The 16,954-nt window shown below is 38.3% G+C and overlaps 1 pseudogene; it reads left to right on the top strand.

Annotated features, from left to right (window-relative positions):
* The first annotated feature begins 15,569 nt into the window (after positions 1–15,569).
* Positions 15,570–16,512, top strand: LOC131900017 (protein-tyrosine sulfotransferase 2-like; annotated as a pseudogene).
* Positions 16,513–16,954: the final 442 nt, after the last annotated feature.

Here is a 16,954-nt window from a genome sequence, read left to right on the forward strand (position 1 = left end):
AGGAGGGATTGTACGAGTGAGAGTTGTTGAGACCATGATTGGAGAAAGCACAGGGACAAATAGCCAAACTAGTGAAAACACATGAACTGTGAACCAATAGCTGAGTAGCACCCAACTGGATCAGGCCCTCTGTATAAGTGAGACAGTCCATTAGCTTGAACTGTTTGGGAGGCACCCAGGCAGTGGGACAGGGACCTGTCCTTAGTGCATGAGCTGGCTGTTTGGAGCCTGGGGCCTATGCAGGAACACTTTGCTCAGCCTGGGTGAAGGGAGGAGGGGACTGGACCTACCTCAACTGAATCTACCAGGCTGAGCTGAATCCCCAGGGGAGCCCTTGACCTGGAGGAGTTGGGAATGGGAGGTGGGTTGGGGGGATGGGAGGAGGGAGGACAGGGGAATCTGTGGCTCATATGTAAAATTAAATTAAATTACAAAATTTTTAAAAAAATGCCCTGGTTTGCCATGGCCTAAAGGCTTTAGGCTGCATTAGTCAGAAAAAGTTTTGCCAATCTCATTTATTCCTGATATAGGTAGGTGAAGGCCAGTTTTTTCTAACCGATTAACTGGCAGTTGTCCTCAATCCATTTATCCTTCTTAGGCCTCTCTATTGTAATGCATTACAATACTCACTCTTATCTCTCCACAAAACTTTGACAAGTCAATGGCTACGGAAACTTAGGGTTTCTGAAAACGCAAGTGTAAGACCTAATGAAGTTGCTCCAACATTATGTTGGGACTGTGTAAGAAAACATAGTGTTCTTCATCTTCTTGAGTGGTCTACTTGGCTGACTTTGTATTTTAAGTGATTGCAGGCCAGGGAAATGATGTGACTGTCACTGAATAATTAATTAGGATAGGCAGAACAATGCTTAAAAGTGATTAGCTAAGTAACTCAGTTGCTATCCTTTGTATTATTTCAGACCTATGACTAACTATAGAGATTACCTGTATAAAATGGATCTCTCAAAGAACATTGCTACCCTAAAAATACTAAACAGACTATATTACAACAATCCAACCAAAACAAATATTCTATTTTAGTATGCATACAAACTGTTTCCCGTGCTTCTTTCTATTGCCTTTGGTTTCTAATGTTGTATACAAAATTTTGCTCTACTTTGCAGGCCTGTCCAACCCACCATCTGGGGGCTGCATGCACAAAAGATATCGATGGATGCACCACAACACAAAAATTTAAGCTTTCTTTAAACATCATGAATTTTTTTGCAATTTTTTTTTTTTTGAGCTGAGGATCGAACCTAGGGCCTTGAGCTAAATCCCCAACCCCCTTTTTTTCCAATTTTTTGTAACTCAGTTGTGCACTTATCAAGCATAAATTTTGTGGATGACAACTTGTTACAATGTCAGAGACACACACAAACCTGGAAGAAAGCTATTTTCATTCTGAATAATTTTGTTTTATGTTAAGATAAATTGTTTATGAGCATAGTTAAAACGTTTGGTGTAACATTTAAATTTCTCTACTTTGTTCTGAGTTCATTTTTTTTCTAGAAGTTGGTATTCTTTGATGTTTCACTGAATCCAGTGCATGAATTATTTTGAAAATGATACTACCTAAATGTATTAGCACTACCTACTTTATATTTCATTTTGAATTATTGTAGTTAAAAGCAAAAGACAACAAAGATAAAATTAGCATTAGAAAATGGAAGACACCAGGAGAACATACCCCACAGAATCAAATAAGCAGGGCTCATAGGGACTCACAGAGACTGACATGGCAATCATGGAGCCTGTATGGGACTAAGATAGGTCCTCTGCATGTATGTTGTGGTTGTTTAGTTTGCTGTTCTTGTGGGACTCCTAACAGTCGGAGTGGGTATGTCTCTGACTCTTGTGCCTGCTCTTGGGTCACTTTTCTTCCTACTAGGTTGCCTCGTCTAGCCTTAATATGAAGGGATGTGCCCAGTTTTATTATGACTTGACAGACCATGTTTGGTTGACATTTTTCTGAAGGGAAATGGAGGAGCAGTGAAGCTGAAGTAGGAGGTAGGTGTGGAGGGGAGAGGGGAAGGCATGGAAGGAGGGGAGGCTGCAGTTGTTATGCATTGTATGAGAGAAGAATAAGTAATTTCTTTAAAAAAAAAAGACACACCATACACTGTACCATAACTGTGGGTAGCATCATAGCATGTACTAGGGCTCAGACTTAATAAAAAAGAAAGTGAACTAAGAACCAGCATTCATTGCTTTAGTTTTAGATTATGTATGCAATGTGACCAACTGTCTTAAGATCCTGACATTATGATTTCCCTATCATGTTGGACTTACCTTGAAACTGTGAGCCAAAATAAACCCTTTCCTCCTTAAACTGCTCTTGTTAGAATATCATAGCACAGCAATGAGGCAAGTAAATCATATAGCCATACCTGTTCTTTAGGCATTCTTGACATTTTTTTCTTTTCATTTCTTAAAAAGTTATTCTTCTCTCATACATTACATCCCATCTGCAGTTTCTTCTCCCTCCACTGTTCCCAGCTCCCAGCTCTCCCTACCTCCCCAATATCCCAGCTCCTCTGGTCCTCTTCAGAAGAGAGCAGGCCTCTCAGGGATATCAACTGAACATGGCATAGCAAAATGCAATAAGACTAGGCACAAACCCTGGATGAGGCAACCCAGCAGGAGGAAAAGGGTGCAACAAACAGGCAAATGAGTCAGAGACACTCCTATTCCCATAGTTATGAGTCCAAAGGAAAAAAAGAACAAGCTCAACAACCACAGCATATATGCAGAGGATCTTACACAGATGCATGCAGGCTCCGTGGTTGCTCCTTCAATCTAGGAGCCCTGCATCGTTGATTCTTGGGCCATGCTCTCCTGGTGTTCTCAGCTCCTCTGGCTCCTACAATCCTTTCGCCCTAATGTTTGGCTGTGGATTTCTGCATCTGCTCCCATCAGCTGTGGGAATAATCCTGTGATGATGACTGGGTTAGACAAATGGTGTCTTTTAACCTAAATTAAAGTCAATCTAAAAACTCCTTCACAGACATGACCAGAGGCTAACCTAATTTATGCACTCCCTCACACATTGCTTTTTGTTTAGGCTTAGGAGTGTTGTGTCTCTAAATTTTTCTTGCTCTTGGTTGATATCATTGAAAGTAGGTTCTCACCTGAATTTGGAGGGATACTTTTCAAAAGATGATAGATACTGACAAATACATTCACTATAATATTTAGAATTGTGGTGTGTGTGTGTGTGTGTGTGTGTGTGTGTGTGTATGTGTGTGGTGTGTTATATGTATTGTACTTCCCCTTTAAGGATGGACTTGAAGTATAAGAGAAGAAAGGTGCAAGTTTGAAACATGCTGGAAATTGGCCATCCAACATACTAACTAAAATTGTGTGTGTATTGCTTAAGGATTTAATAATTGAAGTGAGAATCACAATAGAAGAAATTCAAGGTAGAAGGCTGCTGAGATGGCTAATCAAGTAAAAGCAAATGCCATGAAACCCTGATGATGTTATTTCAGTCCTGAAATTCATGTAAGAAAAAACTGGATGTAGTGACTTTCGTCTGTAATCTAAGCCCCACCACTTCTATGCTCCTGGATTATATTTTGCAGACAGAAAACCAGCCAAAAGTTCCCATCTACATCCCAGAAAAGATGTAATAGATAGATCCTGTCTCAAAAACAAGGTAGAAAGAGAGAACCACTCCAGAAAACTTGTCTTCTGATGTCCATGAATACACAGACAGACAGACAGACAGACACACACACACACACACACACACACACACACACACACACACACAGATAAATAAATAAGTAAATATTTAAAAAACAAATTTAAAGCAAAATAGGATGCCACTGTAAAAACTAAAACTTACAGTAACTGGAAGATTTATTTAATTTTTGTAATTAAAAATACATTTTAAATTATTATTTTACTTTATGTGTATGGGTGTTTTGCCTGCACATGTCTGTGTACAACATGAATGTAATACCCGTGGAAGCCAGGAAAGGGCATTGGATCTCTTAAGACTAGAGTTACAGACAGTTGTGAGCCACCATATGGGTGTTGGGAATTGAATCCTAGTCTTCTGGAATAACAACTGTTAATCCATCTCTTCAGCTCCAACGAAGTATTTTTTTTTTCCCTTTGGCATTTAAGGTTTTGGTGATGCACTAATAAGAAACCATCTAATGGAGTTTACCCATTGTGACAGACATAGATGAATATAGCCAGCTGGTACTGTGAAAGTGAAGGCAGTCCCTGTCAGTACGGGTCATTAACTAAAATAATATAAACTTCAAAGGATCTGAAGAACCAGCCACTTTACAAGAAGATATTACTTTGAAAGAGTAGTACATGGGGAAAAGCAGAGATGACAGGTGCAGGGGAAATCCCAATGGTGGTTCACTTAATTAATTCTCACACTAGCCTCAAATCTACCTACTGCAACTATTCTAAGTACATGCACACACACACACACACACCAGTAATTTATTGCATTATACTTTTTGTGTGTGGGTGTGTTTAATCAAGGTCCTGAGTAGACCAATCTATTTAGAAAGAGTAGAACATCTAAAAAAATATTTTAAGGAGCACTAACAACAACAAAACTTCCAGGCTACTTTCAGTTCTCATTTTCTGTTTCAACACCTCAATCTTGAGATAGAATACAACTATGTCTGAATCAGTACAGTGACCTAAACAGAATTAAGTAAGAACCAACTTTAGTTAGTGCCAGGTAGCCGTGTATATGAACTATTTTTCATGGCTTATGGATTTTAGTTACTTTTGGAAGAGAATGGGTAAGCAGCACTATCTTGTTTGATTCAGATAGGACCTCAAACTTATGATCCTCCTATTTTAGTTTCCAAAGTACTAGGATAATGGGCAAGAGCTACCGTGCCCTACATGACTTAATTTCGGTTCTTCCAAACATTTCCCTTGTTTCTAAACTAAATTATATGACAGTGTTGCTGATGAACTATCTTGAGTTTATTTCCCATTGTTCCATGATGTCAGGAAATGATTTTTTTCTTGGTTAGTCTGATTTGATACCACATTAGGTAGCTAAGTGACAGAAATAAAGGAGTTGGAGCCAATAAACTCTATATGCCTAATTTAAGCAACTGAAGTTTAAGAAACGACACATTTGTAATCTTGGGGTCTCCAGTGCAATCCATGCTTTAATTTCACAGATTCACATAATGGCCCCTCAAGGCCTCTCACCCTCTGGGGCCTCATCTGTTGCCTGGCTTTGCAGCTTTCCTTAACGGTGCAGGAAGATTCCACTTATGTATTACTGATGTATCCTTCATGACTAAAAACCCAGAGCCATGTGAATGACAGTGAGATGTTTGGCCGCCTGCTTCTGATGAACCCTGGCCTGCTTGAAAAACATCTGCAGCAGCTTTTGTTAATTCCTTAGGCCTTTTCCTTTTACAAATTGGAATCTTAGCTGAGTGGGGTGTTGCCCTGAGGGCACCCTTCTCATTATCCTAATGCAGATTTGGCTTCTCCTTAATAGTGTTAATCTTCTTAGCAATTACAGCCTCCCTCCCAGCACAAAACTTGGCTAGAACATTTAGCTTGTCGGTGTTCTCTTTTTCCTAAAGATTTTTATTTATATTTTTTTATTTCTTTCTGTCCCATTTGCTCCTTTTCATTGTTGAACTGTGTGTGATTACTAATAACCACAAGACACAGTCAATATTAGACTGTATTGAAATTTACTCTGCCAAAAAATTAGTCCATTACCTTTAAATTTAGCTTCATACACATTCTAAGGACATAGTCAGAAAGCCACGTTCTTTGCCAATACATCATAACAATAGTCTTCTCCTCAGTCACTAATATTGTTTCCCTCTAAAACCTCTTGAGCTCAGCACTACTGTCTTGTAGCATCTTACAAGGATGACCTATTAAATGCTCCTTACAGTGTAAAACTGCTTTTCTATTCCAAAGTTCCAAAGTCTTCCACATTCCTCCAAAAACACACACACACACACACACACACACACACACACACACACACACACACAGGGTGGGTGGGGGGAAAGGGGCAGGTTACTTTTCAATTGTTAAAACACCATGACCAAGGCAACTTATACAAGGAAGTGTTTAATTGAGCTTACAGATCCAAAGGATTGAGAGTCCATGATGGTAGAGCAAAGACATAGCAGCAAGAACTTGAAAGAACTCATAGCTTGAAATCCAAGCAGGAGGCCAAGCAAACAGTGGGAATGACAGGAGACTTTGAAACCTCCTAAGCTTTCTTAAACAGCCACCAAGAGGCAGTAAGTATTTAAATGCCTGAGGCTAACAGGAGACATCTTATTCAAACCAAGTGACCTCTAATAAATGGAAATTTCCCCTGCCAGAGGGGAACTTGTCTCCTGGACAGAGATTTCACAAGGTTCTGAGGATTGTCAGACCAACTTAGACAATGATATGTCAACACTGGGCAGCACCACACCTTGACCTGATCTACTACTAGATTTGCATATCCTTGACTATATATTTAATTTTAATCTCATTTCACTTTCCAGAAGACTGACTTGGCAGGTTAATTGGATCTCTTTTTCCCTTTTCCCAATGTAGTCACATTGAATAAATCTCCTTGTTTTTGCTGCTTTGCAGGATGAATGAATAAATAAATACAACAAAACTCAGGAACTAAAGTATCAACATATTTTACCATGCACTGAATAGACTTATAGACTGGATGGTTAAGTAAATAAAGTTATTATATTTTCTATCATTAAAGGCATGAGATATGTTTTTATCTTAAAAGGGTAATAAAGTTCAATATTTGAAAACAAAAACAAAAACAAAAACCTAAAAAGATAGAATTATGAAATAATGAACAGAATCACTTGTTTCTCTGTTCTTACTTTAGAAACATGGTGTAGGTGATTCAAAGTAATCCACTATGGGTGACTAAATAATCACTGTCTAAGAAGTAATAAATGATAGTTTTGGTACTGTTCACAAGCTATGCTTATGGTTATTACTGTTGGTCTGTATAAGTCTTCCTGGTGAGGCTTTATTTTCACCAGCCAGTGCCTATATGAAAACTGCACTCTAGCCTCAGAAATGCTTGGCCTGAAAGAGATCCCAAAGTACCTGCTGGTTTGGATAGTTAAAGCATAGTTTTTAACCACTGATGATTTTTCATCTGGTTTCAGGAGTATAAAGACTGTAGCTCCTTTGCTCTGTGGTTGAGACAACTTCAGATGTTACCTACATTGTGACTACCTACAACCTAAAGAAGAAACATTCCACACTGATGAGGTATGGCTTAAAATTCATGCTTGGTAATATAGAAAGGTAAGATTCTGTCAATTCAGTTTATAATTTTATGAAGTTATGCATGGCATAAATTTTTTTTCATAGTACAATAGCCAACCAACAATACTTGTAGTAAAAGTTACTGAACTAATAAACCTGGTTATTGCATGTAGGAAATTCTCAAAGAATAAACTAAATTATTTCCAATTTTCCAATTTGTTCAGAGACTTCCTGTAAAATAAAATGTAAACATGCATTATTGTCAAAATATTAGAGGAACTATAAGAATTGTATATACCCTAGGAAAATATTGACCCACTTTTTTTCAACTGTAAGATTAAATGTTATATTGCAAACATTCACAGTTCATATATTTTAAAAACAGTTATTTATGTTAGAATACAATAATAAAATAAAACCAGTTATTATTATTTATTATTTATTTGAAACATATAGTGCATGAAACTTATTATATATGTGTTCATGTGCCTATGTGTGAGTACTTGTATGTGTAGGGGTGGGCAAGTGTGTGTGTGTGTGTGTGTGTGTGTGTGTGTGTGTGTGTGTGTGAGGGCAGAGGGTTGTAGTCCAAAATGTAACCTTAGGAATGCAATCCATTTCCATTGAAACAGAGTCTCTCATGTGCTATATGATCACCAATTAGGCTAGACTAACTAGAAACTGAGCCCTAGGCAGCCACCTGATGTTGTCTCCTTTGCACTGTTATTACAGTTTTACAGTAAGCATCACCATGTCAGTCAATTTTACGTAGATGCTGAGAATTTAAATTAGGTCCTTGTATCAGCACAGCAATCATATTACTGAGCTACCTCCCCTAGCCCCATGATGTATTTTTTTCTTAGTAGAACAGATATACAAGGGAAGTTTCACTGTAGTAGGGTTTTGTTGTTGTTGTAGCTCTTTTTATTCTATAATATATTGTTTTGAGGTGTTGGTATACTGTTACTCATTGTTATAATTTATTCAATTCTATGTGTGATACTTGAGGTGACCAGGATTATTTTCATATGCTATTTATTAGTTTTCTTTAAGCAACTATTTGAACTATTTGAATGCCTTCAATATGAAGAATATCTATCTGTTAATAGAAACACATACTAAATAGAATAGGGTCTCCCCTCTATTGCAGTACATAATTGAATTAAAGATGAAGGTGAAGTAACACATAATTATTTTTGGAAACTACAAGCTTTCAATCATTATAGGAAAATATGAAAGGTACACTGAACTTCTGTGTATGGGATCTTTTTGTTTTAACTTCCTTATTTTCTGCAACACAATCTTTTCATACTTTTGTCGTTCTCTAGATTATAATTTATGTATCTATTTTGTAAACCATTAGATGTCAGTTATCTATTATTTTTAGCAGAGCTTAAATAATTTACTTTGAAGCAATATTTCAGTATCCAAGAATTTCCATAGATAGCTATAGACATCTGAATATATGTATAAGAATGTTCATTCCAGAGGCTGGAGAGATTGTCTAGTGGTTAAGAGCACTCACTGCTTTTGCAGACAACTTGGGTTTGGTTCCCAACACCCACATGATGCCTCACAATCACAGGAAACTTCATTTCCAGGAGACTAGATGCCCTCTTTTGCCCTCGGTATATACCAGATACCCACAAGGTACATATATATACATGCAGTCAAATACTCATACACATAAAAATAAGTATTTTTAAAAGTATATTCATTCTAATAACAAGAAAAATTTATAGCAGCACGTCACTACATGACTTTTGAGGTGATACTCTGGAATGTATTTAATAGCAGTGAAAGATATAAAAATATATTAAATATATATACAACAATGTTCACATATTTCTTTTCAGAGGACAATGATTCAAAACTAAAAAATATCCATTTCTTATATTTGTATATATGTATGGCACCACTTGGCATCTTAGAAACAGAATAATCTCTTTTATGATTATTGTTTTATAAAGATGTTTTATCATTTTATTTCATATTATTATAGCTAATAGGATAACTTCTAAAATTTTTCATCCAGGCTTCTTTTACTAAATTTTTCTTTACTTTGAAGCCTTCTTACATATATACAATGAAACATGATCATATCTACGCCAATTTCTCCCCTGCGACTCCACATTTATCCCTCCAATCTGTCTCTCCTAACTTCAAGTCTTTTTCTGTTTTTTTTGTTTGTTTTTTTGGGTTTTTTTTGATAAGCCATTAAATCCAGCTAGTGCTAAGCATATGTGGATGGCTATGAGTGACTATCCACTGGAGCATAGGAAACCCTCAATAATGCGTGGCACCTGAACAACACCTACTCCATCTTTTTCACAATTTTGGCTGGCTTTATATTATGTATGTTTTGTGAATATTACCACATATATATGTTCATGATTTCAATAGCCATGTCATTCTCAGAAGCATTCCTCAAACTCCTACCAACCCTTTAGTTCTTACATTCTTTTTTTTTAGATTTTTTAATGTATATGAATGTTTTTGCATACATGGATATATGTGCACAGTGTATATGCTGGATGCCCACAGAGATCAGAAGAAGGCATTTGAACCTATAGACATAGAGTTGTGGATGGCTGTAAGCGCTGTCAGTGTTGGGAACCAAACCAGGTTCCCCTGTAAGAACAACAAGTATTCTTAACAGGTGAGTCATCTCTCTAGTCCTGGCTCTTACATTCTTTCTGTCTACTCTTCCACAATGTTCTCAGACCCTTTGTGGTGGTAGGATTAATATGCATGTCCCATTTAAGGTACAGGAGTCAGTCTCTTATTCTCAGCAATTATGCATATCTCTATTGACTGTTGTCCACTGCAAAAAGAAGCATCTCTGAACAAGACTGAGAGCAAGCAGGGCAGCTCTGTGGTATAAACACAAATATTGAGAAGGCAATTTGACAGTGTAGCTATTTCAGAAAAGAATAGTACCAGATTCTCCCATAAGGCCTGTGACCTCCCAGCCCATGAGCTTTAGACCATAATTACAATATCAAGCATGCAATTCCCTTCTGTGGAGCAGGCCTCAGATCCAAACAGAAAGTGGTTAACTACATCATGTATCCACTTGCCACTATTGCACCACTTGGAACACCTTAACTGCAGGTCAGTATGCAGCATGTAGGCTCCAGTGCCGGGTAAAATCACTGAAATGTTACCCCCAACCCTGCTAACAGCCTATATAGTAGCCTCCAGCACTATGGAAGCTACAAATATGAAAGGAAGTTTCCTCTTCAGTTTGAGATGGATGTCTCTAAATCTGGCAACCAAAGTATATATTATCTTCAACAATAGGATCTTACTATATAGTGATAGTGGATAGCCAAGGACAATGTGTTCTTTTGGAAATCTTTGGGGCATCTCTCACCAAGAACTTGTAAGAAGTTATCCCAGGCCTTTTATTGTAATTTTCATTGAAAAACTCATGGCTCCTGGGAGCTACATTGTCTACCAATACAGGGTAATTCTGTTCAAAGTCACTTTTTAAAAGTTGTATTTTGAGATCAGCTTACTATCTAGTGATCTTCAATGAGGCTTTGTCATAGATCCTTGTTTTTTTGGGGGGGTAACCCACTTACTACCAACTCCTTTCACTTTTCCTGTACCCTAGCATGGATTAATCTGGCCCTCAGTATTTGTCCCTCTCCTTTTCATTTCACGTGTTTTCTACTATGCTTTCACTTATTTTTGTTTTGAGTTGGATTGTGAAATAACAGTCATCCATATGGCTTTCATACCCCTTTCCTTAGGGCTAGCCTTTCCCTTCACTCCTTGATATTCCCTGTACTCCAATATGCTTCCCTGCTTAGGCCTCTCTGTTCCCCAGTATTCCAAATCACTACTTCTTTTTTACCTGTAATTTACTATCCTCCTTCCCTTATCAAGTCCTCCCTTAAAAAAGAGCCTTGCTTCCACTTGTGCTTTAAGTGAAACCTATAAAACAAAAGATTTCAACCTCTGATTTGTATACAAGAGAGAAGAGACGGTGAATGTTTTTATGGTTCTGGGTCACCTCACTCAAAGTATTTTTCTCTCAGCTCTATACATTTTGCTGCAAATTGCAAAAATAATCATTTAATTTTTCTTTGTAGCTGAGTAGTATTTCACTGTGTATATGTACCACATTTTTTTCTTATCTATTCATCTGTTGATGTAGATCTAGGAGGATTCCATTTCTTAAATATTATGAATATGTTTCTTTAGTAGAATAGAAAGTTTGTTTGTTGCATATATGCCCAGAAGTAGTATAGCTGGGTCATATGGAAATTTATTTCTAGTTTTCTGAGAAACATCCCAAATGATTTCCTGATAGCAGTCTACAAGAGATCCTGATACCCCCAAACTGTTAGGGAAGTAAGTAGGGTTTATGCTTCAACTTATAAGTACAGGTACATATTATCTGAGTAAGATTTCAATAGCACTGGAAATAAGATAATAGTAAAAAATGAGATTGCATAAAACTAAAAAGCTGCTGTGGAGCAAAGAAAATTAAGTAAACCAAGAAGCAATCCTGTGATAGGCAATTAGTGTCTAGAATATATAAAGACCAAAAAAAGCAAAAACCTAAACATTAAGAAAGTAAATAAACTAATTGAAAATGAGACATGGAACTTAGGTTTTTTCCATTACTGTGATAAAACACTGCTACCAAGGCAAATTACAGAAGGAAGGGTTTCTTTGGAGCTTACAGTTGCAGAGGGAGAGGAATGTTTCACCATTGTGGTGAGGAACATAGCAGCAGGCAGACAGATGCTGGAGCAGAGGCTGAGAGCTCACATCTAGATCCACAAACAGGAGGCAGAAAACACACACGCAATGACATGTGTCGTTTGAAACCTATCCTCAGGGACATATCTCCTCCACACAGTTCCTACTTCTTCCTAAACAAGTCCAACAACCAGGGACCAAGTATTAAAACATAATGAGCCTTTGGGGCCATTCAAACCCAACCCACAAAATCTCACTCCCTAGTCCCCATAGGCTCATGATCATATCCTAATGCAAATTGTATTTAGTAAAACTTCAAAAGTCTTCATAGTTTTCCAGTAACAGAGTCAATATAAGGCTCTCTTGAAATCATCTCTGCCAAATAAATTATTCCATTACTTTTCAATGAAGCATCAGGTAAATTCTTAGTACAATGGCAGAAAGAAGCTACATCAAAATATCCTAAGAATATTGTTCCCTTCTGAAACCTTTCAGATCTCATCACTACTGTCTTCCAAATTTCTACCAGGATAGCTCATTAAGCTCTGCTTACAGCATTCACCCACTTTTCTTGTCCACAGTCGCAAGTCTTCCACATTCCTCAAGAAAATACATGGTTAGGTCTGTCATAGCTATAATCCATTCCCTAATACCAACTTCTGTTTTAGTTACTTTTATGTTGCTGTGATAAAAACACCATGACTAAGACATCTTATAGAAGGGAGGGTCTATTTTGGGATAATAGTTTCAGAGGGATAGAAATGTATCACAATCATGATGAGGAGCATGTCAGCAGGCTAGCAGACATGGTCATAGACTAGCAGCTAAGAGCTCATTCCAGATCCACAAACAGGAAGCAGAGAGCACACTTGGAATGGCATGAGTCTTTTGAAACCTCTAGTCCTTGTCAGTGACACAGTTCCAAAAGACCATACCTCCTATTACTTCCTAAGCAATTCTACCAACTGGGGACCAACTATTCAAACAAAATGAGCTAATAGGGGTCATTTGCCCTTAAACCACCACAGAACTGAGGAGAAAACTCACAAGAAGAAATGTGAGTAACTAGGAAGAATGTTTAAAAGTGTTCAACATCTCTAGCCACCAAGGAAAAGAAAATTAAAACAACTTTTAAGATTCTATCGCAGCCCAGTGGTGGGGGCCCATACGTTTAATTCCAGCACTTGGGAGGCAGAGGCAGGTAGATCTCTTAGTTCAAGGCCAGCATGCTGCAAAGTGAGTTCAGGACATCCAGGACTACACAGAGAAATTCTGTCTCGAATAACAAAGCAAACAAACAAAGAAAACAAACAAAAAACAAAAAAAATTCTATCTCACTCCAGTTAGAATGGCCATTATTAGGAATACAAATGATATCAAATAGTGACATAAATTTTGCATAAAAAGACTATTATTTATATCTATGATCGCTTTTCCCTCCTTTTTTCCCTTCTGCTCCTCCTTTCTTCACCTTCTATACCTCTCTTCAGGTCATCATGACAAGTCAAAATCTTTAGAACGAATTGTAATATCTAAGCCTAAAAGTCCTAAGTCTTCTATTCAAAATTATTTGAGATTGTCAAAATTTGAAAACATCCATTGATCACACATCTAGTATAATCAAAATATTCTCATTACTGGTCTTTGTTTTACTTTATTTTGCCTTGTTGTACTAACAAGAAAACACCTGTACTAACTTTATTACAGTGTATTAAAAACTGAAATTCATGTGATTATCAGACATCTGAGGAAGTGGTTGTTTACCAAAAGCCTTAACAGTGATTTTGTGACCCTCCTGTCACACCACTAGTGAAAACAGGTTTTTTTTATAACTATAATTCTTGCTTGATAACTGTTTTGTTATATGTAATTTTACTATGTTGAAGTTAAAACCTTCCTTTTGAATAGAAAAAAAGGGGAAATGATGGAAGTGTCTTTTTGTATGCTGTGAAAATATGTTGTTCTGATTAGCTGATAAATAAAGCTGTTTTGACAATGGTGAGGCAGAATAGGATTAGATGGGGCATTCTAACTAGAGAGGAGGAAGGAGAAAGGCAGAACAGAGAGACACTGCCATTCACTGCCATGAGAAGCAAGATGAAAAGATACTGGTAAGCCACGAGCCATGTGGCAAAGTATAGATGTATAGAAATGGGTTAATTTAAGATGTAAGATCTAGCTATTGAGAAGCCTGAGCCAATACGCCATATAGTTTTAATTAATATAAGCCTCTGTGTGTTTATTTGGGTCTGAGTGGCTATGGACCTGGGGGGGGGGCTGGAGAAAACTCCAGCTACACACACACACACACACACACACACACACACACACACACACACACACCCCTGATATACAGGATTGGATAATGCCTATTACTCGCTATTTTTGGAAAAAGCATCTTTAATATTCTCTTGAAACTTATTTGGCATAGATCAATAATCTTTAAGCTGAGTTCACATATACCCAATATTTAATAAAACTATAGATATAAACAAATAAACATTTACCTGCTATTAACATTTCTGTGGTGATATTTTATTTGTGCTCTAATAAATAAAGCTTTCATGGAGATCAGAAGAAAAATCCAGCCACTATATTAAACATAGAAGTCAGGCAGTGGTAACTTTAATCCTAGCATTCGGGAGGCAGAGATTCATCCAGATCTCTGTGAGTTCAAGGCCGCACTGGGAACAGAGCCATGCATGGTGGCACACATCTTTGATCACAGCACTAGTTAACCATAGAGGTCTGGAAGTCTGTACAGACAGACAGAAAGTGATAGAGCTGGGCAGAAAGAGAAAGTGATGTAACTGGACAGACAGAGGAAATGAGATGGCAGGGCACAGAAAGGATATATGTGTGGGTATACAGGAAGTAGCTCTATGGAGACTGAAGAGTTGGTAAGGTGAGGTTGGCTGTGTCTTGTCCTATTCCTTTGATCTCTCAGTTTTCACCCCAATATCTGGCTATGGGATTTTTATTAATAAGACCATTTAATAATATTACACATATTCTCTGAAGCAATGGTTTTTATGTTGGGGCTACACATTAAAAACTAAGTCAGGAGGCAGAGGCAGGCAGATCTCTGTGAGTTTGAGGCCAGCCTCATCTACAGAGTGAGTTCCAGGAAAGGCACAAAGCTACACGGAGAAACCCTGTCTTGAAAAAAAAAAAAAACCTAGGTAGCAAACTTTTAGAAATTACCTTACAGCAACAAATGACTCAACATCACTTAAGTTTTGATTTCTGTGGAAGCTCCAACAGATAACAACTCAGAAACAATCTTAAAAGTGGCAACAGAGTCTGTATTAACAATAAAGCAGTGGGTATGAATACTCTGCCAATGCAGGTCTCATCTCCCTATGTAATCTGTTCCATAGGGTTTTGACTAGTAAGATAGAAGACAGCTTCCTCTCATCTTTACTAAAATACATGCTAAGGTCAGCTTGTTCTACACAGTGAGTTTCATACCAAACAGTGCAAGGTAGTGAGATCCTGTCTCAAATAAAATAGATTTCATGCTAAAGGGGGAGGCAACTTAGTTAAAGGTGTGTGTGTGCACAGATGGTGCTGTGGGGCGAGGGGACAGAATGAGGATTCCGTGGAGGATGTGGCCAGAGCCCGAGAAACTGGTGATGCTTGTTGCCAACCAGGTGGAGTACTGTTATGGCAAGGACATGCCGCTCATCTTTGTTGGTGGCGTGCCTCCCAGCGGCACCACCCTTATGTACACAATGAGGTTTGTTGAGGGGAGGAGACACACATCATTCCTCATGTACTGGCCATAGAGTAGACCTGGTCAAAGTCTGGCCAGGAGAAACATCTGGAAGAGGCAGGTGTGACAAATGAGGTGCTGTACACCACCAGGCAGGCCTTCATCCTGGAGGTGATTGCCAAGCATGGTGAGCCAGTATGCATGCTCATGCTATGTAACAAGGACCCCTTCACACTCAAGTCCTTCGTCTACCTGACACACCTGTTCCCCAACTCCAAATTTCTGCTAATGGTGTAGACGGCTGGGCCTGGGTGCACTCCATGATCTCTTGCAAGGTCACCATCTCAGGCTTTGACCTCAGCAGCTATGGAGACTGTTTTACGAAGTGGAACAGGCAATCAAGGTGATGTATGCATAGTGCATGGAGGTGGCCAGGGACAAATGCCTGTGTACTACGAGCAGTTGATGCTACACCCCTGGTGCTTACTCAAGAACATCCTGAACTTTGTGAGCATCACCTGGAGTGATACAGTCCTGCACCATGAAGACCTCACTGGAAAGCCGGGGGGGGGGGGGGCATCTCCTTGTCCAAGACCAAGTGGTTGATGGACCAGGTCATCAAACTCTTGAACTTGGAAGCACTCTCCCAGTGGACTGGCCACATCCCTGGGGACATGGTGAGGGATATGGCCCAGACTGACCCCATGCCGGCTCAGCTTGGCTATGATCTATATATTACCTACCTCACGTACACACCTGCGCCTCTCTCTGTCTCTCTCTGTCTCTCTGTCTCTCTCTGTGTGAATTTATATGTCTAATAGCTTGGTTTCTGCCTTAAGTAGTGACTCCTTTCCCTAGGTTGGTACATAGATTTTTCATCGAGATATAAAGAGGGGCACAGATCAAGACTGAAATGCATTATAATCATCCTACTTGTATACTTAATGATAAGAGCTTCATTTCATTTATTATTTTCATTAAAATTATACCCTTTGGGTGCTCTGAATGGCTGCAGCATTAGGCAAAAGACAGAGTAACACAGAGTTCCATATCATAATCTCCTGTGACTGAATGTCACCCTTAGTTGGCCAAGGCAGGCTTTGTCCTCTTCCCATGAACATCACTGAATGAATGAGTTTGATAAATGAAAATGTGTGTCGCATAAGCATATTGTTTAACTCTCGAAGGTATACAAAGACAAAAGAGAAAAATCTCAGTAATATATAAAGAGAGGGTGTAGACGAATTTCTAAACAGTCTC

Source organism: Peromyscus eremicus, chromosome X, assembly GCF_949786415.1.
Source record: "Peromyscus eremicus chromosome X, PerEre_H2_v1, whole genome shotgun sequence".
NCBI classification, from domain to species: domain Eukaryota; kingdom Metazoa; phylum Chordata; class Mammalia; order Rodentia; family Cricetidae; genus Peromyscus; species Peromyscus eremicus.